This window comes from Euprymna scolopes, chromosome 32 (assembly GCF_053919585.1).
Source record: "Euprymna scolopes isolate OS-2025 chromosome 32, ASM5391958v1, whole genome shotgun sequence".
Classification (NCBI taxonomy): Eukaryota; Metazoa; Mollusca; class Cephalopoda; order Sepiida; family Sepiolidae; genus Euprymna; species Euprymna scolopes.
In genome coordinates, this window is record NC_136513.1 from 4,941,033 (window position 1) to 4,967,500 (window position 26,468).

At 33.4% G+C, this 26,468-nt stretch overlaps 1 protein-coding gene across 12 annotated transcripts in view; it reads right to left on the minus strand.

Moving 5' to 3' along the window:
* Window positions 1–26,468, minus strand: part of LOC145256191 (1-phosphatidylinositol 4,5-bisphosphate phosphodiesterase beta-4-like) — a 521,907-nt gene that overhangs the window by 300,798 nt on the left and 194,641 nt on the right. The window contains exon 3 of one of the 12 annotated variants that reach the window (XM_080114786.1): window positions 3,254–3,318. The exons of the other annotated variants lie outside the window; for them this stretch is intronic. The gene's annotated coding sequence lies outside the window, so the exon portion shown is untranslated. The remainder of the gene's footprint in view (window positions 1–3,253; window positions 3,319–26,468) is intronic. 12 annotated transcript variants of the gene reach the window in all.

A 26,468-nucleotide genomic window follows, 5' to 3' on the forward strand; every position in this document is an offset into this window, starting at 1 on the left:
AGTGAAATTGTCTGAGTGCGTGTGTATATTTCCCTACAAAACTACTCTGTCAATTTTCAGTTTTCAGACTCGAGATTTGTCATAGGTATTGAGATTTGGACAAATCTTTTTAATCGGTTTTTGGCCAGAAATTTGGCTGTCAAGGGGTCAAAATTCAACGATTTGACCTTTGAAAACTTTACCAAACTCCTCTGTTAATTTTGGGTTTAAACAGTTGAAATTTTAGATGTAGGTTACTTGGACATAGATCAAACTTTTTCATTTGATTTGAGCCCAAAACAATAAATGTTAAAGGATCAAAGTTAAAAAAATTTTACCTCTGTGGTCTCTACCAAATTACTCAGCCAATTTTTGATCTAAACATTTGAAATTTTACATAATGTATTCAGACATAGGGTAAGCTTTTTAATTGGCTTTTGGCCGAAAATTTGGCTGCCAAGGAGTCAAAGTTGAAAGATTTTACGTTTCCAGACTCTACCAAACTCCTCCGACAATTTTGGGTCCAAACACTTGAAATTTTAGATTTAGGTTATCTGGACAGGAGTCAAACTTTTTAATATATATATATATATATATATATATATATATATATATATATATATATATATATGCACATAAACAGTACATAGTATATACATATGCACATGAACAGTACAAAAGACCCAAGCAAAACAGGGCTGAACTTCTAGTTATATAATAAAAGCTATATCATGCCTATATCACAGAGATCACTTTAGTCCTCCTATTCCCAGCCAATCAATTTCAATATTTTATCTCTCATTGAACAATTATTTCACTACTAATGTAGCCATTGTTAGACGTCGCATCCCAACTATGTTAAGTAAATTTCACAGTGTATAAGGATTATTTGATACTGGAAATATTCATAATTATATCCTATATCCAAAATAGGGATAAAACATATGATAAATATTTAGAATCAAGTCTCTTCTTGCTATTATTTCAGATCATCAAGGCAAGAGGTTTCACTTTGTGTATGTGTGTGCGTGTGTGAGAGATAGAGAGAGAGAGAGAGAGAGGGAGAAAGAGAGAGAGAGGGAGAGAGAGAGATTGCTCATAGGTTCCAAAACGGCTGAGCCTATCTTTTTTATATTTCACACAAATGTAATTTATATGTCTGGCAGTGTTCTTAGATATGTTTTGTACAGAAATTCATCCAATAAGTATCGAAAATCAAAAAATCTGATTTTAAAAATAGTTTTTCTTCTCTTATAGGAGAAAAAGGAAGAATTTTTACAGAATATATTTTACGTTGCACCAGCCAAGGGAAATAAAAAAAAATATAAAATAAATTATTTCTCTTGGCTGCTGCAATGTAAAGAAAGACTATTTTTAAGATCGTCCAGCCCAAATATCAGCTGACGTGATATTGTAAATGTTGTTGGGGAACCACTCTCTGAATGGACTCAATCACCGTCCATATATACTGGAATTCTTAACGAACCCAGGTAGGGCTCTAGTTCTGGAATTAACCTCGCTTGCTCGGTGGAATGCAAACACACTTTTCATTCTGTGACCCTTTGTTTGTCTTTTATCAATACATGCTTTGACTTACACCGTTGTTTTCTTTTTATTGTGGCTAATTCAGAGCGATAACAGTAAACTAACAGAGACGGAATTTAATAAACGACATTATCATTATTATTTTTAAAATTTATTTTTACAAATTAGTCTACCGGGCAAATTATTCCTTGTAAGATATAATAATCAATAGAAGATCGATTCTAAAATAACACATATGCAATCTAAGCATATTGTACGACCAGGCAATGTCAGGCAGCCAGCTAGTATATATATATATATATATATATATATATATATATATATATATATATATATATATATATATATATGTATAATGCTTAGGCAAAACACCTTTAGCTGCAGGTTTGAAATCAGTTTTCACCTCTTAGACTGCATCTGGAGGAAGAGACCCATCTACTTGGGTTCTGAAATCAAAATGATCTTCTTAGACGGATTATCATCCAAGATTAACAATTTTTTTCAGTCCAAAGCGAACTGATTTTAAGGCACTAATAACTCGCCTTTCACCCGTTCTTTTGTTCCAAACATTTCTGTAACAAAAACGCCAGAAGTTAGATTTACTTTTCAGACACCATTTGATATGCTTATCGTTTGGGATATTTATATAGCTGACAAGAGCCTATCCGCAACAACCTTGGAACATGCACGCACAGAATTTTGTAGAAGTAAAAGGGCATGACCAACAGTTGTTAGTACTTACATCTATGATAACCCAAAGACTGGAATGTCTTTGGAGGTTCTAATAATCCAGCTGCTTTAGAAAGATAGCATGCAAGAATTTGACCAAAAGATCTTCTTACGATAAAAAGCATGGATGGTACAGGTGGTTCAGACAATAAAAGAAATAAAGATAGTAGTGTGTACATATACGTTTATATAAAATGTATCTTCTCAGATTTTCAGTATCATAGCTGTAAAATCAAACTGCTCCAATATTTGATATGTAAATATTGTTTCATTCAAGCAAAATGTTTCATGAATAGATTATACACTGATAAACTAGCAACCAATCAGAACTTAGAGAATGGACTTGTCCATCTGAGCATAATAGAACATTTCAGCCTTATTATAAACCGGCATTTCAGAATTCTTGGCTGTTTTATTTATAACTCAACTGTTCCATCAGTTGAGCACTGACTACTAAATTCAATAAAACCCAAATAGAAATCTGTCTAACATACTGATACTTGACTCGAACTAACCTATTTTTCGTGCTTTTTTTTTTTTTGCTTTTTTTTACTATTATTGACACAAATATTTCATTTCACTTAAGTTTTTTCCCTGAAAATACTCATTGTAATAAGGAAAACTGTTAGTGTAGAGACATTTACAATGAGCAATATGATATTTTTTACTCCAAACAAGTTAGATGTTTACAAATATATCATCAAATAGGATATTATGCATGTGTAAATGTCTGGTAACCATTTCCAGTTCTAAAATAAAAGACAATTTGTAAAAACCGTCCAACAGCATATAAAACAAAGGTTAAAGCGAATTTAATGATGATGGTGATGGTAGTGCTAATGATTCTTCTAAATTCAGTTGTATTCATTATGAAGTGTTATGGTCAGGGTTAAAGGCAAAGTTAAGGGTAAATCGAAAGGGAGTGATCCCAACTAGCATAACCATTAAATATAGATAGACTATCTAGAAAAACAAAATGAGAAGGAAAAATATTTATTACCTGCATTTAATAAAGCGATGTTAATTTTACACTTCGCAAAGGGAGTTAAAACACCTGTTGCTTACCTGTAAAGAACAAAAAAAAAGACAAGAGTTTAGTAAAATATAGACTAAATAATATATATATATATATATATATATATATATATATATATATATATATATATATATATATATATACACATATATATATATATGTATATATATATATACATATATATATATATATGTATATACATATATATATATATATATATATATATATGTATGTATATGTATATGTATATGTATATATATATATATATGTATATATATAATATAATATAGACAGGAATTTTAAAGTAAATGAGGAATACAAAATTTGTTTGGTTTTGTCTGCATGAATAGACCCCCCCCCACACACACACACACACAAAAATATTCATGGTACAGACTAAACAGACGAAATGATCACTTTAAACATGTGGCTTGATTATATTTAACACAAACATATGGTACTTGTGCTCCTCAAAGTAAACATTCACAACTAACCTGACCAGCAGCAATATTCCACCCTTTCACTGTTAAGGTTCCCAGATGAAGAAGACGTTTCTTCTTTAATAGTTTCTTCCATTGAACTGTTAGAATTTGGAATTCTCCCTAATTTCTCACTGTACTAATATGCAGACATTTAAATGTAATGTGAATAACATCTCGCTGTTCAACTTTCTAATTACGAGGTTGTCTCCTCAGCAACCGACAAGGCTAACATGCTTGCCAGTAGGTTTGCCTCCAACTCCACACTGGACCCTTCCAACCACCCGCTACCTGACTTTCCTATGCGGACAGACACCACACTAGACGATCTGAAAATCACCCCTGCTCAGGTGCATGCTATCATAAAAAACTTTGACACTTCAAAAGCATGTGGACCCGATCTCATCCCAGCTGTGCTATTAAAAAAGTGCTCAGCCAAAGTAGCTCCAGTTCTCTCCAAACTCTACAACAAATGCCTTAATGAAGCTTGCTTTCCGGACTGTTGGAAAACTGCTTCTGTTGTACCAGTATTCAAGAATTCTGGCGAAAGGACTGACCCATCAAATTATCGCCCCATTAGCCTCCTCCCACTTTTTGCCAAAATATTTGAGACCTTAATTAACCATGCTCTAGTCCATCACCTTACAGATGCTAAACTTCTGACTGACAAACAATATGGCTTTAGACAAGCCCGTTCCACAGCAGACATGCTAACTGTAATCTCTGAACATATGTACCATTCACTGGACAAAGCGGGGGAGGGCAGAGCGGTAGCTCTAGATATATCTAAGGCTTTTGACAGGGTATGGCATGAGGGTCTCCTCAGGAAAATTAGATCATACGGTATCACTGGTAGAATACTTAACATAATTAAATCCTTCTTAGATAAGAGAAAAATCCAGGTTGTCCTCAACGGTCGTACATCTAAACAATATGATATAAATGCGGGAGTGCCCCAGGGTTCTATCCTTGGACCTCTACTGTTCCTGATATTCATAAATGACCTCCCTGACAAAATTGCCTCTGAGATGGGTATATATGCTGATGACACTACACTCTATGGCAGGCAAGACAGGAAGACGAATGAACACATTTCTAAAGAAATGGCAGAAACACTAGAGGAAGACCTGCAATCTGTGGTGGAATGGGGACAAAAGTGGTTGGTCGCGTTCAATGCTGCCAAGACTAAACTAGTTTCATTCAATAATTACAAGAAACCCTCTCTACCACCCATAGCAATGGCCAACGACTCTTTATCTGAGAGTACATCTTTCAAACTCCTTGGCCTAATGTTCACACAAAACATGAGTTGGAACAATTACATTGAAGGCATTGCCAGGGCTGCTGCAAGAAAGGTGGGCCCTCTCTACCGTGCTAGACAACTATTAACACCCGAAAGTATCCTGTACCTCTATAAGGCCACCATTCGCCCATGTATGGAGTATTGCTATCACATCTGGGCTGGTGCATCTGCTACTAGTCTCTCGCTCCTTGACAAGGTTCAAAAGAGAGTCGCAAACCTGATAGGCCCTGAACTGGCATCTAAGCTTCAGCCTCTGTCCCATCGACGAAACGTTGCATCCCTCTGCCTTTTCTACAAGTATTTTAGTGATGAATGCTCAGACGAACTGCAATCACTTGTGCCCCCACGACGTGAGCACCCTCGACAAACCCGACAGGCTACTAAATCCCACTCCCCCACACTGTAGAGATCCCTAGATGTAAAAGATCTTTTTACTTCAATAGTTTCTTCCCTAGAACCGCTAGACTCTGGAATTCCATTCCAGATCCCTGCTTCCCCAACAGTACTGACGTGCAGAAGTTCAAGTGTAACGTGAACCGACATCTTGCTGCCCAAAGCCCTACATAGTACCCCAGTAGTTGTTGCCCCTGATAGTAGCCCCCTACACCAAAGTGGCAATTTGCCTTGTTTGGGGTGAAAATGTAATAAAAAAAAAGAAAAAAAGCTTAATTACAATCTGGGGGGGAGGAGACACTTGAAACTTTGTATTTTTATGTATGTAAAAGCCTAAACAATAACAAATTTAGATACATTTTATTTATAAAGAAAATTACTATTAGAAAACAATAAATTGAATTAATTCTTATAATGACAGAAATTAATACATTTTTTCATTTTACCTGGTGAAAAAAACTGTTCATTAAAACTAATCCATACCTGCACATCTCAACTAATGTTTTTTCCCGATTTGAATTTTCATATATCACCATAAATTCCCAATAGGATTTAAATCAGATTAACTTGGCTATTACAAGACATCAGCGTTATTTTCAGCAAACCATTTCCTTGTAGAGCTAGCGATATTCTTAGGATTATCATCCTGTTGGAAAATCCAATCAGGAGGTAACCAAAGTTTCTCAACAGAAGTCATTAAATTCTATTGCAGTATTCCCTAGTATTTTTCAGTATTCATCTTACCATCTATTATTAATAATTTACCAACTCCTTTTGCCAAAACAGCTTCAGATCATGATATTACTACCACCAAACTTTAGAGAAACCACTGTGTTCTGTGGTAAGTAGGCTTCACTGTCTTTCTTCAACACATAATTTCAGTAATAATGCCCAACTATTTTAGTTTCATCAGTCCATATTTTTCCTCAATAAAAATATTTTACATCTTTAATCTCTACCTAATTTTAGCCTGGTATCTCTGTGTCATTTTAAGAGAAGTGGAGTTTTCTTTGGGATTTGGGATTCCAGACTGTTTCTATGTAGTTCATTATTTATTGTATGCTTCGATACTTTGATGCCTGATGCATGCAGATGCTTCTGTGGCTCGGCTCTTCTCGGGTAACCTGTGAACTTTGCTGAAGCTGTTGATTTAATATTCTTACTGATATTGAAAAAGATTTCCTTGGAGCACTTGTTCGTCTTTGGTTTTCAATGCTGTTACGGATTTTACACTTTAAAATAAATAAAGCAATTGTAATAAAAAGAATATCCAGGTTTTTAGAAATTGTTCTGTAACTGTTTCCATCTTTCCAAAGAGAAATAATGAGTTGTTTTTGAGGAATGGATATTTCTTTACTTTTTGCCATTATTAGAAAATTCTCGCTAAACTACCAATTGCAGAACGTTCTGACAATGGATTTTCAAGTTAACTATAGTTACTGATAACATTACCAGAACATTCTAGAATATGATAATCATAAATACACATTGTTTCACGTTCAAATTGAATTTTACAAATACCACCAGATAAAATAGAAAAAGTATTATTTCCTGTCATTATAACAATTAATTAAATTTATTATTATTTTCTAATGGTATATTATATCTTTATAAATAAAATATATCTAAATTTGTTATTGTTTATGCCTTTACATACATAAAAATAAAATCTTTCAATCGTACGAACATTTGTTTTACTTGTACATGCTATTATAAACATTACAAACTTAGATGGAATATTCGCCAACGTTAATACGTGTTGCTTTATTGTAGATTATATGTAATAACCCAAACCTGACAGGTCTCAAATGATGTTTAATACAAATACACATCTTAATAATATACCATAAGTAGAAATACATTAAATCAAATCAAATTTAACAAAACAGAAAATAGTGCAACAAGTAATGTAAAAAGATAAATATTCACATAAAGATTTCCACTACCTTAATATGGTAGTCATCGCCACAACCTCCTCTAACAGATTTCTCCATGAAGTAGAAACATAGACAAAGAATTTTACCCTTTTTCTATCGACTCGAAAACGACGGTGGTAAATCTTTAGTATTTGTTAACGAAAGCATATGATTAATATGCAATCGTTAACAAATACAAAAGGCTTAATGATATTCAATTCTTAAAAACTAAAATCTTAATCATATGCAATCGTTATCAAATACAAAAGACTCCATTATAGATAATCGTTAACAAATACAAAAGACTCTATTATAGATAATCGTTAACAAATACAAAAGACTCTATTATAGATAATCGTTAACAAATACAAAAGACTCTATTATAGATAACCGTTAACAAATACAAAAGGCACTATTATAGATAATCGTTAACAAATACAAAAGACTCTATTATAGATAATCGTTAACGAATACAAAAGACTCTATTATAGATAACCGTTAACAAATACAAAAGACTCTATTATAGATAATCGTTAACAAATACAAAAGGCTCTATTATAGATAATCGTTAACAAATACAAAAGACTGTATTATAGATAACCGTTAACAAATACAAAAGACTCTATTATAGATAATCGTTAACAAATACAAAAGGCTCTATTATAGATAATCGTTAACAAATACAAAAGACTCTATTATAGATAATCGTTAACAAATACAAAAGGCTCTATTATAGATAATCGCTAACAAATACAAAAGACTCTATTATAGATTATCGTTAACAAATACAAAAAGCACTATTATAGATAATCGATAACAAATACAAAAGACTCTATTATAGATAATCGTTAACAAATACAAAAGACTCTATTATAGATAATCGTTAACAAATACAAAAGACTCTATTATAGATAATCGTTAACAAATACAAAGACTCTATTATAGATAATCGTTAACAAATACAAAAGGCTTAATCATGTACAATTGTTAACAAATACACAAGGCTTAATTGTATGATATCCCTGAGATATAAACAAGGCATAATAATATGTTACCATTAACAAGTACATATGTTTTAATTGGTTGTAATTAGCTGTTGATTTGGTTAGATAATTAGGCATGGACAAGTGGATAATGGATAAGAAAGCCATTCTTAATATGGGGAAAGAGGGGAGGGGCTTTCACGTCATCTGAAAGGAAGATAGTTATTAATCAGCCAATCAGACCGGACCATATTTTGCTTGTCACTGTCGTACCGTCTTCGGAACAGAAATCGGAAGTCAAAAAAGCAGACAAGATTGTCTGCTCTTTTTGACTTCCGGTTTCTGTTGTTCATTAGGTTAGTTAATTAGGCATGGTCACGCGGACAAGAAAGTCATTCTAAACATTGGGAAAGGTGGGGGACTTTTTCTTTATCTGAGAGGAAGATAGATATCGTGTACCGTCTGCGGAGCAGAAGCCGGAAGTCAGAAAGAGCAGATACACTTGACTATAACCGTTTAATTATATGCCACTATTAACAAACATATTAGCTTTAATAATGTGCTATCGTTAACAAATCCACAAAGCTTAACAATGCACTGTAGTTAACAAATACACAAGGTTTAATTTTGCTCTAACAACAGTCAGCGTAACAATAGTTTTTTTTTTTCTTCTGTCCTAATAACATTTTTGAAGCAAACAATGAGTGTCTGTAATTTGAAACTTTATCCTTGTTTCTTTGTATGTGACTTTTTAGCTATCAGTTGATAACAGTGAAAGCTTTCATACAACTCGACCAATTGAAATGAAATGTACTGAATAAAGTTATTCAGCGATGCAGGAGTTATCATATTTTATTCTATTTTTATGCAACGATTAAAAAAACATAAAAAATATTCAGAGTAAAAACAAAATGCAATTTTCATGCAAACGGTTTTGTTTTTACATGCAAAGAAAATAAAATGTCCGTAATCGAAGGAGATTAACATTCATTAAATAAATTAATAAGTTTGAGTAACTTGACGAAAACATAAACAACCAACAATTGGTAATACGAAATATTGTATTCAATAACTAGCAGGGATGGGAACGCCCGAACTGGTCTAGTCATAAAATACGCTTAAATATATTTTAATTCATGCAGACTGTAGCTAATTCTGTATAGAATATTATATTGTGCGAAATATATAGTACTAATTTCAAACGATTGAAAAATGGCTAGAATCAAAAACAAAACATTTAGCGCTCCAGACGTATTCCTTGCTGTTTGAGCTACCGGCAGATACATGAAAAATATTTAAAATTAAACTTCAAGTTATGGATGAATATGCGCATACGTAAAGCTAATACAAATATGTCGGCAAGTTGAAACATTGTTCATTTCATCTTGCCGACATATTACTGTATGCGTTCTTCATTCATCCAAACAAAGATTTTATTCGTTATAAACCATCCTTGGTGTATGATTACTATTTTCTGTTTTACTATTTTAATGTTAATTTATATGACCATTAGTTTAAGAGTTTATCGGTTAAATATTTTCACAGACACACACGCATGCATACATCTACTGTTTTATTTACATAGACTAGACGAGGCCATCCGGTATTGTCCGGGATATAATGAAGTCATTTTAGTTTTTAAGTATTTAGATTATTTGGACTACTGTTTATAACATGGATAACATTCTCACTATTAAATGTAGTACCTATTTACTATGCCTCCCCACGGGACAGAGTTAGACACCAGGGTCGTTTTTTAACGTGGAGAAAAGGTACAAAAATAAAAATTGTCTCAGTCGTGAAGGATTTCTCCTCCACCGAAAGAGAACAAGAAATGGAAGTGCAGCATCTGAAGAACAGATGGTATTTATTTGCTCCCCCACCGAGCAAATTAGGCACAAGGCCGATTTTTAATGTGAGGAGTGAAGGGAGGGGGAAGGGGAAAAGGGGACCAGCTCCCGAGAGGTGGGAAATGGGAGCTGGTTAAAGGTCAAGCATGTGGGGTTGCCCCCACATCTGGTCTTTGCTAGTCATAGCTAGTCATAGCTTGCAGCATCTGTCGGAACAGATACTACACTTTGATCTTGACCAAAAAAGGCCCAGAAAATTTATTAAATGTAGTAGTCAATTCTCAAGTCAAAGCAGATAAAAGAGCATTAAAAATCCGGTTTATAAAAAGCTCGGAATATTCCATTATGCTCACAATGAAACTTGTTGAGCTTTATACTATCCCGATAAGTATCCTCTTATAGAATTGAACTTACTCTCTTCTTCTAACTCACTAAGCTTTAGAAGTGATACACGAATTACCATCAGCGTATAAGCGATGCTCTTTGTGTAAACAAATCGAGCTTATGTAGTTAGGACGAAGTCAAAACAGAGACACGGGAATGGGTATGTTTGATCTGGCGGAACGGTGGTTCACTAAAATTGTGGGGTCTGTGTACGCGCCTGGTTCACAAAGTATGGAAATAAAAAATGTAAAAATTAAAAAAAAACGTTTACAAGTGTTTTTGATATAGATGTACATAAGAATACTTTAATAAGTATGTTTTAACTTAAATAGGGATGGTATAATAAAATTGTGGGGTCTGCGTTCACGCCTAGCCTTCATAGAATGGATATAGGCACAAACTTTAATAAAGACTTTTCATATCTATCTGCGTAAGTATACTATGATAATTATGTTTCAGTTTGAAGAAATATGGTATAATAAAATTACGGGGTGTTCGTTTGTGCCTGACCTCCGTAGAATGGAAATATGTCACAAAGTTTAACAAAGTTTTTTAATATAGATCCACAAAATATTGTGATAAATGTTTCCGTGTGAACAGGTATGGCATAATAAATTATGAGGTTTATCTATTTTATTTTTACTTTCATCATATATTACTTTGGTTTTGATACCCCCCAAATTCGAAGCTATCTCTTTACAACCCTTCCTTTTCATAACCTATCATACTTTAATAAATCAGAGTCCATTTTCTGTAGGCTGCTTTTGAACCCAGTCAACGACGGGTACTTTTGCTAATATATATATATATATATATATATATATATATATATATATATATATATATATATATATATATATCATTATAAGGTAATATATTATACTGCGTATATATTTTAGTACTTAGCCAGATCATTTTTTGCAAGAATAAAACATGGATGCCTAGGTGTAACTTAAGCAGCATGGATAGTACTACTATATATATATATATATATATGTGTGTGTGTGTGTGTGTGTTTTTAGGTGTGTGTATGTAATTTTACAAAGATATGTGTGTATAACTAATGTATAACTAATATATGATAGAGTTCAAAATAGACTTCGTAGCCTCGTAGGAGATGTCCTTTTCTCCTCCTTGCAACCTTTATCTCACAGAAGAGATGTTGCGAGTTTGTCTCTGATGTATCGTTATTTTCATGGAAAGTTTTCGAATGAGCTTCAATCTATGGTCCCCCCTCGCCAAACTTTCACAAGAAACACTCGTCTAGCTGTAAACACTATCAATAATTCCCCCCCCCCACTCTTTATCTGTGCCTAAACCTAAACGTAGATTCCATGAACAAAGCTTCTTTCTTAGAACTGCACGCCTGTGGAATTGTCTTCCGTTTTCCTGCTTTCCGGCTGACTACAATATGGTTGTCTTCAAGTCTAACGTAAATAAGTTCTTGATGAGCCATTCCATATAAGTTATCAACTTTACCAAATTTTCATTACTAATGATTACTATAATGTCCAATTTCTACTGTACACTCTTTAACCCTTATCCTTGAGTGGCCTCTTGGCCTTGATAATGTGGTGATGCCTATGTAAAAAATAAAAAATAAAAAATAAAAATATAAAGTAAAGTCAGTTTTTTTATTGTTTTTTCTCATTGACAGTTTTTTTTCTAATATATCAATATTTGATTTGGGTTCATAAGTTTTGCTTTTGAATCATATGTTAAAATGAATAGGATGTAGATCGATTTAATTGCTTCCAGAAAATATTTTGTCCTGGGTAGAATTATTTTCAGACTAGATTATTTTTTAAATGTGCAAAGTTATTTCCCATTGACGTAGAATGAGGGCTTTATGCCAAATCAACGGTTAAATATGGTTAAATCTGTGCTCGTTTTTGCATTAAATACTAATTTCTATGAATTCTGATTAATCTTTATTAACTCCTAACTGTGCATCGAACGAAAACTGTAATATTTAGTTAACTGCACCTTATGATAACAAAGTTCCATACAAAATTTCAGCCAGATTGGACCAATAGTTTACAAAAAAGTGGAATCTACAGATAAACAGAGAGACTAAAAGAAATATGCCTGCCATCGTTTTCTTGGAAGGAAGTAACTCTGCATTTCTCAATACAGAGTTACTTCCCTTTGATTGGATTACAAAAAAAAAAAAAAATAATGTTTTTGAAAAAAAAAACCCAGCATGGTTTAAAAAGTGAAATGCAAAACAAATTTCAAGCAAATACACTATTATTCAACGCTGGGTAGATACGAATAATATGTGTGTATTAGTAGCTTGGTAGATACGACTAGTGTATTAGTATGTATACACTAAAATTGAGACTTATTTTATCTTGTCACTGTGTGCACTTCGCTATCCTGCAAGTTATATTTTTCACTCTACCGCGATGTCTGAAGTAATTAAACAGGCAAAGGTTTTTATATTTATTTAAATCATATAAATAAGCCTGTATATTTGTTCACTAACTGTTAATTTGACCATATGGACATATATTTTATAAATAAACAAATAAATAATTCTAAAACGAGAAAAAAATGAACGGATAAAAAAAGTGAGGATTAAATAAATAAATAGAGCTTACGAATAAAATAGATGTATAATGAAGTCCCCACTAGAAAAGAAAAAACAACCATAAAGACCTAAGATAGGTAAGTAACAGCGATGAGAGTATAATATTAGTTCAGATTAAAATGAAAACTTAGGCCAATAAACAACCGCCGTTAAAATAATACCAATACCTCCCTGCTACAACAGCTTGAACACACAAGATCGTACTTCCCCTCTTTTCTTTCACCCCGCCCCTACTCCCTTTCTTCACTTCCTTCCAAAACCTCTACTGTTCACACTCACAAAGTATATCCCACTTTCTTTCAGAACGTAAACCACACCCAAGTATATTTTATACAAAACGAATGTAATCTTGATTCTCGTTTCAATATCGCCCCTTTTTTGGTTTGATGAAGTGGTCTTTGAATTGGGATTCTACTGAAACATGTATGCACATATGTAATCAATAATATTTGTATAATAAACAGACTATATACCAGCTCTGTTCTCCATTAAACACGGTTTAATAATCACGCAGGTTTCATTGGATTCACATCTAGGAAACCAACCATTATATATATATATATATATCTACTAGCCTGTGTGCCCGGCATTGCCCAGATGTTTGGAGGTGTGTGTTGAGCAAAAAAAATGTGGTAGTAGGTAGGCAGGCTCGAACCCGTACCGCGAAGGAAATAAAGAATGTGACAAAAAGAGACGTGATGTCTTTGCTGTTGCATCCATCGCCAAACCATAAATGTCAAAGGTTTAAATTAAGGCTAATCAATCGAAAAGAGGAGATAACTTTCAAAAATATCAACGAAAAAGTGACTCCTCCTTGTAGAAAAGTGCCCAGTTGAGGGTGAAAGAATTAATTGTTTTAGCTGATTTTTCAATATTTGTTGTTCGAAGTCAAAAGTTTTGGGCAGAAATACAAACATACATACATACATTTAAACAGATGGGTGAGATTTATATTATAGATTATATAAAAGGCAAAGTGTGTGTGTGTGTGTGTGTGTGTGTGTGTGTGTGTGTGTGTGTGTGTGCAAAAAACCTTCAACAGACATATTGGACCATGACAAAATTGGTATCGTTTTAATGCTCGGTCTTTCGGACGACAAATATCGAAAAATTGGGCAAAAACATTCATTTCTTTCACCCTCAACTCTGTTATTTTTTACAAGTGTTGCTTTTTCGCCACAAATCATCATCTCCTTTCGATTAAATACCAACGCTCGCGACTTCCCGTTGCGCGATGGACAAGACATGTTTTTTTTTTCCACCTTCTTTTCCTCCTTTGCTTTACGGGTTCGAGCCTGCCTGCCTACTGCCACTTTTCTTTTTAAACACCTCTCTCCACCCAAACTGCATACTGTTGTTTTGATTCCCCCCCCCCTACTACCGCTTTCTTTTAACACCTCTCTCTAACGCCGGGTACTCCCGCTAGTCTAATATATAATATGACAATAAAATATAGTTAATAACTACACAAAGGCAATCTCATCAGACCATTCTAGCTGAAATCTACTGTTAAACACAATAGCATTTGTGTAGTCATTAAATATATTTTTATCATTATAAAACTCTGGCACGACTGAAACATTTGTTCAACGATTTGCACTCATACATGGCATTGTCAAACTTTTGCAGATATTTAATACTGAAACACAATATGTTTGGGAAACGGTCCATTAAACACAATACAAATGCTATTCATTGGATGCCTACATCGACAAGAAACCTTGTTGTTATATGAGTCAGAGGTGAATAGTCAGATTGGCTGGATTATAATATAAACTATTCCAACTACCCGGTGTTGCCCGTAATCCATGGTTGCTTATTTGATTTAGATTAAAAGTAAAATAAAAATAGTAATAACATGTAAGTCATGTATAGGTGAGAAACACACACATACACTGAAACATGCGAAATGGTCACAAAATGTTATTAATATACAGCAGAGAATTAGAATTTTTAAAAAATTAACAATAATGAGTGAAATAATCTAAGTCATATTTAAGCTGAAATGACTTATCTTGATTATTTAAGACTAGTGGGGATGTCCGGCGTTGCTCGGGTGTTTGGAGGTGTGTGTTGAGCAAAAAAAAGTGGTAGTAGGCAGGCAGGCAAGCGCGGAGGATGAAAAGAACATGAAAAAAGTGATTTAAAAGAGTTGGTAATTAACTTTTGCCCGGGTGGAGGATATTGACACAAGGACGAAAAAAAAAATTAAAAATAAGAAAAAGAAAGAGGTGGGATCGAACTGGAAAACATAGGGTAATTAACCTTCCCCGCTAACCATCAGGACAAAGAGGACAGTGAATTCAATGAGTTGGTAATTAACTGAAAAATCATAGGAGTCAGCGCAGAAATGAAAGTTGCTTTTAAACCTGGCCGAGGGCCAGTAAAGCTTTCCGCTTTCTGTTGTGGTATTTATTTGCTTCCCCACAAAAGCAAATTAGATACAAGGTCGTTTATAATGTGGGGGAAACCAGCTTCCCCCAAAAAGGGGGCAATCTGGCAGTATCCAAATAAATAGTAATTGTCTCACTATGAAGGGTTTCACCTACATTGACCAAGGACCAATTCCAGAATAGATACTACCCAGCCGGAAGGCAAGGTGGTTGCGTTTGCTTCGATTAGTTTTGTTTTCTATATATATAAAAGGCAAAATGTGTGTGACCATTTCGTGTATGTCTTCAAAAGGCTTTTCGAGCACACACTCTCGGGTTCGTTACTATCGCTTACAACTGTTTATATGGGTCCTATATCATAATATGTAGGATTTGGGAACGCGGGTCATCTCTAGATTTATTTACGTCGACTTTTATGAGATTCGCGCTATTTCGCTTTGTCCCCGGTTCGTCCTGCATTTAAGTATGAATACAGTGAAAAACGTTGTGTTCTCGGCTTTTGCTCTGCTTCCCCCCCCTTCCCACCATCATCTGGGGTGAAGTGAAAACTAAAAATAACGATCGCGCGATGACCTCATTTAGCGTCGTCCTGTCAATCAAACCTCTTTTAGCTTTATAAGCTTTAACTTAACACGTTAATCAATTATTCTCACTCGTGGTCGAGATCGTTAAGTAGTTGGCATTGGTTTCCACCTCCGCGTCAAAGCTTCCGGGTTCAATCCCTCCTCCCGACAAAACGTTTTTTTTTATTACTTCGCTTATTCTTTAGTTTACCCCCCCCCCATACACAGGTTTATTTATGCCATTTTTTTTCCGTTTTGGCGAAGGCGGAAAAGAAAGTGAAAGAAAACGTGATATCTTACTGCGATGCTAAGAGGGCAGAAGTGAGAATGGTTGAAATCAAACAATTAAAAAGTTAAGTGACTGAGTTGACACAGGTACATAAATATCACACACTTAACTTTGGCTGTAAAAGCTTGAAGCTTTCTGCATAGCTCCCTATAAAAAGGGGAGAGTCCAAATGATTAGCAATTGTCTTATATGATGGGTTTTCTCCACATTGATTAAAGCTCAATGTTTTCTGGGCGTCCCTGGCGGGAAAGCCAAGGAGCTGACTTCATTTAAATTAGTTTCACTTTATTTATACTAAAAAGCTGAACAAACACGCGATAGGACAGAATAGCAGGAATTTTATAAAATAAAAGTTGCTCAAATAAAAGATAGACATAACGTCCATTCGCAAATCGTATATATTATAATCTAGGGAGTATATAAAAAGTTATAAGAAACTGTAAGCCCCCCTCTCCGGAGGGCCCCCCCCCCTCAGAAAAGCCTTTGCCAGATATACAAAAAAGCACACACACAAACACACATTTTCGCTGTGTTACCATCGTAACAATCTATCTAACTGTAATCTTTTTTTTTTTTAACAAACTAAATCTGAAAACATTTTCATATTGTAGAAAACATGCTGAAAATAAATGTAGACAAATTAGTTAAACAGAGATGTGTGTCAGATGTGATGTTATTTAGGAGTAAATTCTAAAATGCGACAATATAAATTTATATGTTAGATATTGAGTTCCACTTCAGAAATACACCATTGATTTACAAGTCAAAAAGAAAAAGACGAACCCTGCCTTTAAAAGATAGTAATTAAAATACAAAAAAGTTTACTTACTGCAACTGCATAGGCAGTGACCTAAAATAATAAAGCATCATGCAAAAAAATAAAAGGATGATTTATTTCCTTTGCACCGAAAAACACCCTTTGAGAAAGCCAATAGCAACAATTATTGTCAGAGGTTATACTGCCCAACCTAACCCTCAAATCATGGTCAAAGATTAGAAGGAATGTTTGTGGCAAGCCTGATTGCACGTGTACATATCCTCCAATTTAAATGCAGATTTTTGTGTGTCCTATTTGTTCCACTACAAAAAATAAATCTAAGAGCTCATTACACTCTATCGCATCTATTATCTAAGTTCCGAATCTCATAAAATAAGATTTTTACATCTATGGTTACATTGTTGCGGGGGGGGGGGGGTAAGGTATTGGTTAAGAATCAGTTCTGAGGGTTGAAGGTTCAATCCTTACTACAGAAGGTAATAACTAAGAATAACAATTTACCTTTATAGATTTTATTTACCTTTATAAATTTTATACGGGATTTAGTTCCAAATTTTGTATATGGTTTAAAAGTTTGACGATTAGATTTCCCAATTGATAGAAAACCTGCATTTGAAGAAGGTCAGAGGTTATGTCGGAAAAGAAACATTGTGAGACAAAGATGAGAATAATCCCAATCGGTGTGGACATGCTCATGATTTTCAAAAATATGTTCACAATTGTTGAGGCATGAAACAAATTGTCTGCATTAGTTGTGGCCAACAAGACATTTTATGAAAGCTTCATGCTTCTCGAAATTTGACAAAATTACACTTGATGTCTCCTCTACACACAAACACATCTACACACACTTTTAAGTTCAAATGCACTTGAGCAGTGCACACAATTATTTTATTATTATTTGTACCCATTAGGAGTTCTCACACAGGTTATTATCAAAAGATTCTTCACTGACAACAACCGGTGGTGTTTTATTTATTTGCTTCCCCACAAAAGCAAATTAGACACAAGGTCGTTTTTAATGTGGGGGAAAACCAGCTCCCCCAAAAGGGGACACTCTGGCAGTTTCAAATAAATAATAATTGTCTCAGTATGAAAGGTTTCCCCTACATTGACCAAGGACAAATTACAGAACAGACACTACCCAGCTGGAAGGTGGTGTTCCCTGAAGTCTGGGTGACAACAAGTCTCCTCAGATTTCCAGTACTCTCCACCTCCTTTCGATAATCTTTGCAAATGTCTTTGTATTATTGCAACATTGCAACAGCCGCTTGCTATTGAATTCTCACTTACAATAACATTGGTATTTACTAGAATTTTGGTGGCAAAAAGTCCCCCCCCCCCATGGTCCCAATCCTCTTCACACTTACCTAGTGGAGGTTTGGTTAATGTTTTCTTTCCTTGGTCTTTCCATCCACCTTGACTCTTCTCGACTATTTAATTTGGTGGCCGGGGGGGGGGGCATAATTAACTTAAAATTTTGTAGTTTCAGTTTTCTGGGGTGTTCCTTTATCTTTTTGTCTTACTTGTGTTGAAGTTTTCATATGGCCAGTTAGTGTTTGTATGCTATACGAATTAGTTTCGTCATTCAAGGGTTTCTTTTTAAAATTTCTGATATATTTTTATAACATATCAAAAAATGAATAAATAAACATAATATTGTAAAAAGGAAAAATGCGATATTTACGATTTTCAAAATTTTATGGTTATAAGATATTTATACCTATTTTGTCAATAATTACAGTATTTATAAAATTAAAATTTATACATATAATTTTAAGTCATCTTTAAAACAAAATGTCCTGGCCAAAACAAACTCACCTTGCTAGTTGGACATATTTAAAATCAATCAAGAAAAACCTAAAAATAAAAGTTGAATGACTGATTTTTAAAAATACAATAGACAACCAGCCATTCAGGTTGCATAAGAAAAACACAAAAGATGTCGAACTGTACATTGAACCTGGATGACCTACTTTAATCCCCCTTCCTTTCAGATGAAAAGAAAAAACAGTTACAAAGAAATAATATTAAAAAGAAGATTTACTGACTGTGTTCTTTTAGAAAATATTAAATCTTGGCAATCATTACTATTAGCCATATAAATTATTTAAAGAAAATACACCAGGTTAAGTTTGAGATGGTTGTCTGACTTGCTATTTTATCTATCGCTTTCCCTTATTACTTAAAATGGTTTCCTTTGAGGGCCAAAAAAAATGGGCTTTACTCACTAACTAACAAACGACCCTGGTGTCTAACTCTGTCCCGTGGGGAGGCATAGTAAATAGGTACTCACTAACTTTTGCAGATAGGATGAATGTGTATATATTAATTGATATATAAATAAACAGACATTGGTATTTAGTCAATAAAATGAAGGATTATTAATATGCTTTTCAAGGTTCTGTGAAGTTAATGTGTATTTTTTTCTTTGTTCTTAAACAAAATCTAATGAAATGAATAAAATGGACGTTACATTATTAAAATGAATTTAGGTAATAATGGCACGGATAAAAATGACAGTAAAATAGCACAGGTAAAAATGGCACAAGCGAATGAGGAAAAAATGAGAGTGAGAAATATATGGATGGAAATCTAGCATATAATACATAAAGAGAAAAGATTAATTAATTTTAAAAAAATTATATCTGCATTTAAAATTTTTAAAAATAAATTCACTCCAACACCTATGTTTTTTTTTTTGTTTTTTTTATTTGCACGAGTTTATTTATTATACTTATTCATCGCATAGACAACTAATTATATATAATAATAAATATAAAATTAAAATCAGTGGGGCCGCGATCATGTTTTAAGATGCAGGATTGGAGTCAATTGAGAAATAAGTTGAGAACTGTGCTATATTGTTTTGTGTGCCATTTTTTCTATTTACTCACTTGTGCCATTTTTACTGTGTCAATTTTACTTATGTAATTATTACAATGCATGTATTAAAATAGGTAGCCTAAATATTTTACTCAGACTCCTAAAATTTTAAAAGGTTGGACCTCTGAATTGGGTCAAATGTCTACAATGAACTGGATAGCATATTCTCATTCAATTAAAGTTGTTTGAATTATAAACATACATGGCATAACCACGTTGACACAACAGTTCCTGTTAGATAAAAGTTAAGCATCGTTGAACTTGTTCAGTACTAAAATGGGTGACCATTTGAGAATACCAGGTGCTATATGTGCCCTCCGCTTATCTTGGTATTGTTTCCAGTTGTCTTTCATACTTTGTTACCATTGAAATCAAGCAGAGTGGCTCAAGTAATGTGAGGTGTGATTAGAGATTGCACAACCTTTACCTTCCAACTAAACGCTCAGGCACCTTTACAGGTGGTATCCATAGTCTTTCAAGACTAAACGGTGTCAAATACCATTTATTAAGAGAGTGTTTTAATTTGCATCCAACAAATCTGTGACAGAAATTTACACTTGCTTTTTTATTTATTTTTTGCAAAACACAAAATTTCAAGTAATGTTCAAAGTTTCCGTTTCCAATAGGAAAAAATCACTTGAGATCAGACTTTCCTTTGCACTTCAATTGTTTTTCCACTTTTTTATAATGGACACATGTTGTATTTTTCAGTATTGTTAATCAAGCATTACAATCTGTTTTCATCTTGAATGTCCTCAAATTTTAGCCGGTGTAAAGCCAAGATAAAGAAGGATTTGAAAGGAAGTAGGACAGATAAAACCACTGTTAATCACGTACAAGTATAAATAGTTACAATTATAATGAACTAGCAGAATACCTCATAGCATTCACAAACACTCATCAAGCTACAACCACTGTCAACAATTTCCCCCACTCTCTATCTGTACTTAAGTCTTAATGCAAATTCCATGAACAAAGTTTCTTTTTAAGAACTGGCCACATGTGGAACTCTGTACCAAAGGCCTGCATTCTAGCTGACTACAACATGGTTATTTTCAAGTTCAATGTAAACAAATTCTTGTTGAGCTGTCCTCTTAAATAACAAAATTTAGCCCAATTTCTATCACTACGTTATTATTTCACTGACAACCTTACACTCATTAGCCCTTATCCTCAAGTGACCATCGAGGCTTGATAAATGCTGACTTCTTTTTAAAAAATATTTGGTCTTTAACCTGAAAATAATAACACACATGTTGAAAAGAATTTATTAAATAATAATTTAAAAAATTTAATCAATGAAAAAATAAAAAATTGAATGATTACAAAAATTTGTTGTCTCTGTAATATATATATATATATATATATATATATATATATATAAAATTAAATTTTATAAAAATATATATAAAATTAAAATTATATATATATATATATATATATATATATATATATATATATATATATATAGTCCTGGTCAAAATCATAAGACCACTTAAGAAAGTAAGCGTTTACGCATATTATCGAATTTTTAATCAAACAAATGCTTGAAACCATTGCTAAAAGGGAAAATATGATGGAAAAAAATGAAATCTGCTTCATTCGAAACCTTAACACTGATCTAATAATCATTTTTTAAAAAACAAACATTTTCACCCGGTCAAAATGATAAGACCACTTTAATAAAATCGGCTAGTTCTGAAAAAATTAATACGAAAAGCTTTCTCTGTTACTAAAAGCAACTTGTTAGTGGATAAAAAACATCTTACTAAATTATAAATGGCAAAAGGGAAACCATTATCAGAGTTTGAGAGAGGAAGGATCTTTGAGCTTAATAGGGGTGGACTTTCCCATAGATCCATTGCAAACGAAATGAATCGTAGCAAAACAGTCATCACAAATTTTTTAAGAAATCCAGATCAATATGGGCACAAAAAGAGTACAGGTCAACCAAAAAAATAACCACATCACTGGATCGCCGTATCAGAAGAAGTTTTAAAAAAACTCCAGTATGAGCTCAAGTCGATTGAAAAGCCAAACAACAGCAGAATGTAGTCCTAAAACCATCAGGAGGCATCTGAAAATGATGGGTTTCAATCATTTAAAGCGACTGCAGAAACCACGTCTTCTTGAACAGCACAAAACTAACCGACTTAAATATGCCGCCAAATACCAGACTTGGGATGAAGAGAAGTGGGGAAAATGTAATTTTCTCCGATGAGAAAAAGTTTAAATGCTTACTTTCTTAAGTGGTCTTATGATTTTGACCAGGACTGTGTATATATATATATATATATATATATATATATATATATTACAATAGAAAAATGCGAGCATGAAAAGTGATATGGTTAAGCTTAAACATGGAAAAGTAAAGAACTAGTAGTTAAAACTGGAAAAGAAAAGAACAAGATATTCTAGTAAAAAATACAATAATTTTATAACTTAAAATATTGCAGCATTAAGAATTTTTTTTTTAAATTCAATTTATAACATTATATACTCAAAGCTTTGTGCAATATTTTAAGTTATAAATTTATTATATTTTTTACTAGAATATCTTGTCCTTTTCTTTCCCAGTTTTAACAACTAGTTCTTTACTTTTCCATCTCACATGTTTCTATTGTAATCCATTATTTTTCCCAGCTTCCAGTAAATTCACTTGTTCTTTGTTTAATTTCAGTCTTATTTTTTTGCCCCCATAAACATAACATACACATATGTAATAACAATGTACGGCACTTGTCTGCTTTCAATAAAATCCTTCCAATGATCTCTCTTTCATGCTTTCATTCTCCCTGTTTCACTTGTTATTTCTATTTTCGCGAGAGCAGTGAATTGGTAGCAACAGTAGTCGCTGAAACGACGTGGTTGCTATGGAAACCAGTCATAAAAAACGTCCTCACCTCTTTACATTTTTTTACGATTTTGAACACCAGTAAATTCATCATAACTTTTGTTTTACTGAACGAAAATTGAAACTTTTTTTTTCACAATAAAGCTGAGAAGGGGATCTATAATCTGTAATGATTGTTTGAAATGTGGTGGGAAATGAGTGAAAAACGCTAGAAGAATACTCGTCTCAGAACATGTAATTCCTCATGCAGAACAGTTTTGTTCGTGATTACCGGAAGTCAACAAAAAAAATAAAAATAATGAAGCACATGCAATAGAAAGAAAGAAATGCCAACTCCCAACTACTACAGAATCCGAGAAAGTGTATTTCAAATCTTAAATGATGCAGATAAAACATCCTTGATATTTTATATATATATATGTTGTGGATAAATTGTTTTGTTTTAAATATGAATACCCGTTAAATATGAATACCCATTGTATTGATAAGAATGGTTCAGAGTCACAAGCTGTGAAAATCTTAACAAATTTGTTTTCCCACATGCTAACGTTTCCTAGTTGTGCAAAATTATATTTGATGAACTATTATATACTTGTATGTTAACACTAGTTGCTGAAACAATTGTATGTAAGATGTTACCAATAAAATACCAACATTTTGAATATGAGTAAATACTTGTGTATCTATTCCTTTTAATATGATATCTTTAAGATATATATATATGTCTTATATATATTAAGATATATCTTAAAGATACAACGTTATAACTTAGACTTTCTTGTGTGTTGCGCGGTTGGCCAAGTGGCAGAGTACTTGCCTCACATCCAAGAGATTTGGGTTTCAAATCCTGAGTTCGGATGTATTCAACTGATGAGCCCAAATAAGGGTGAAACTTGAGTCTTCAACTGCTGGTTTGTTGGCTGTCATGGCTCGTGTGAGTTGCAGCGTTGTTGATTGAGGAAATAATTATATTATCTCTCACATTCCAAAAATATATATGCATGAGATGTGAGTACTCTCCCACTTGAGTAACCGCATCACACACAAGAAAGTCTAAGTTTTTATGTAGTATCTTTAATATATATATATATATATATATATATATATATATATATATATATATATATGCTAAAAGAATACTCATTCCAGAACATGTGAGTAATTACTTATACAGAACAGTTTTGCACCAATATTCTTATGAAGATTAAATTCAAAATACACGTACCCAATGAAAATGATGAATATTTATTAACTGATATCTAATAGTTATTGTTAAAATTTCACAAAACCCAGAAATATTTTAATTTTTACAAAAGGCTTCAACCTCCTCTTTACGCCCTCCCCCTTTTGCACAAAACTAGATTAGATAGTCCACATTAACCACCCTAACACCTAGCAACTATTGCCCAAAGTTCATAATGATCGGTTAAATAGTTTTGGAGTGTATCGTATACACAGAAATATATCAAGTTATGTACATACTTAACTTTCTATAGCTAGTTATAAATGATATTGAACGTTAGCGATATAAATGAAAGATACCAGGTATGCTGTCAGAACAGAAAACAGGTGGCTGAGGAGGATGTTCAGCATTTGGCTATAAAGGACAAGCCATCTGGTGCGAGAGATTGCCACTGGAGAGAGTGTCAGGCGTTTGATACGTTTTCCTTTTGATCAGCAGTAAAGCATGTGTTAACAACAAAAATGATCCATGCAACAAAAGGAGGTTGTGCCAATTAAATAGATAAATTAAAGTTAAAACCGGAAACTAAAAACACAAGTCTCATATAAAACAATATCATATAAAGACAGATATTATTGAAGAAAGAAAGAAAAAAAAAGGAATGAATTAAGCAACAAATCAACACACAAAGGACTTTTTAATGTTATTTTTTTATTTATTTTTTTTTTACATGGGAGTCATTACTTATCAAGGCCCAGAGGTCACTCGGGGATAAGGGTAAATGTAATCAATGGGATAATATCGTAGTAATTGTTAGTATTGGAGTTTTGATGAATTGGATCACTTAAGGGGGCGGTTTATCAGGAGTTGTTTGTTTATGCTGGACTTAAAGACATCCAAGTTGTAGGCATGTGGGAAACAGGCAAACGGAAGAGAGTTCCACAGGCGTGCACTTCTAAGAAAGAAGCTTTGTTCATGGAATCTACGTTTTGATTTAGGCACAAGAAAAAAGAAGAAATATAAGGGGTCTATAAAATCCGTGTTTACTTTTAAAAAATGTATGACTATTTTTATTTTCAATAGAAATAATCTAAAAAAGGATTTAAAAGAAACAAATCTATTTTTTTAAAAAGTGTAATAAATAATCTACAATGCAATACAATACCCTCTATCCAACAACCATCGGATTGTTTGCACGGAAACTGAGAAGGCTAACCTGTTAGCTCGGTGGTTTGTCTCCAAATCCACTTTAGACCCAACAAACTACTCTTTCCATAATTTCCGTTTGTGGACAGAAGCCACACTTGATGATTTAAAAAAAAAAATCACTCCTTCTCATGTTCCCATCATAAAAAAAAACTTAAACACTTCAAAAACGCATGGCCCTGATCTTATCCCTGCTACACTACTAAAAAATGCTCTGCATGCGTTGTTCCAGTGCTATTCAGTCTCTTAAACAAATGCCTTACCAAATTTTGCTTTCCTGACAACAAGAAAATTGTTTCTGTAGCATCAGTTTTCAAAAATTCTGGCAAAAGAACTGACCCATTCAATTATCGTCTCATTAGTCCCTTCCTCTCTTTGCCAAAATCTTTGAGTCGTTAATCAAGCGCTAGTCTACCATCTCATAGATAATAAACTTCTTTCCAACTGACAGTATGGATTTAGGAAAGCTCGTTCTACTGTAGATATCCTAACTGTAATCTCTGAAAGTATATTCCATGCATTGGATAAAGCAGGGAAGACCAAGGCAGTAGCTCTAGATATATCTAAGGCTTTTGAAAAGGTCTGGAATGAGGGTCTTCTCATGAGAATGAAATCATATGGTATTACTGGACGAATACTTAACTAAATCTTCCTAGACAAGACAAAAATCAAGTTTGTTATCGATGGTAATACATCAAACAACATGATATAAATGCGGGTGTGCGACAAGGGTTGATCTTGAAATTTTTTTTATTCCTGATATTCATAAATGACCTCCCTGATAAAATTGCCTTCGAGATGGGAAATCTTAGAGGAAGAACCTAAGTGTAGTAGAATGGGACGTAAATGAATGGTAACATTTAATGCTGCCAAGACTAAGTTTCTTTCCTTTAACAATTACAAGAAACTTTCTCAACCACCGATTGCCATGAATAATAATACGCTACCTGAAAGTTCATTATTCAAACGCCTCAGCTTAAAATTCGCAAGCAACATGAATTGGAACAAATACACTGAGGACATTGCCAAGGCTGCTGCAAAGAAGGTGGTTTCTCACGATTGTACTAGAAAGTTGCTCACACTTGAGACCACCGTTCGTCCATGCATGGAGTATTGCTGGTGC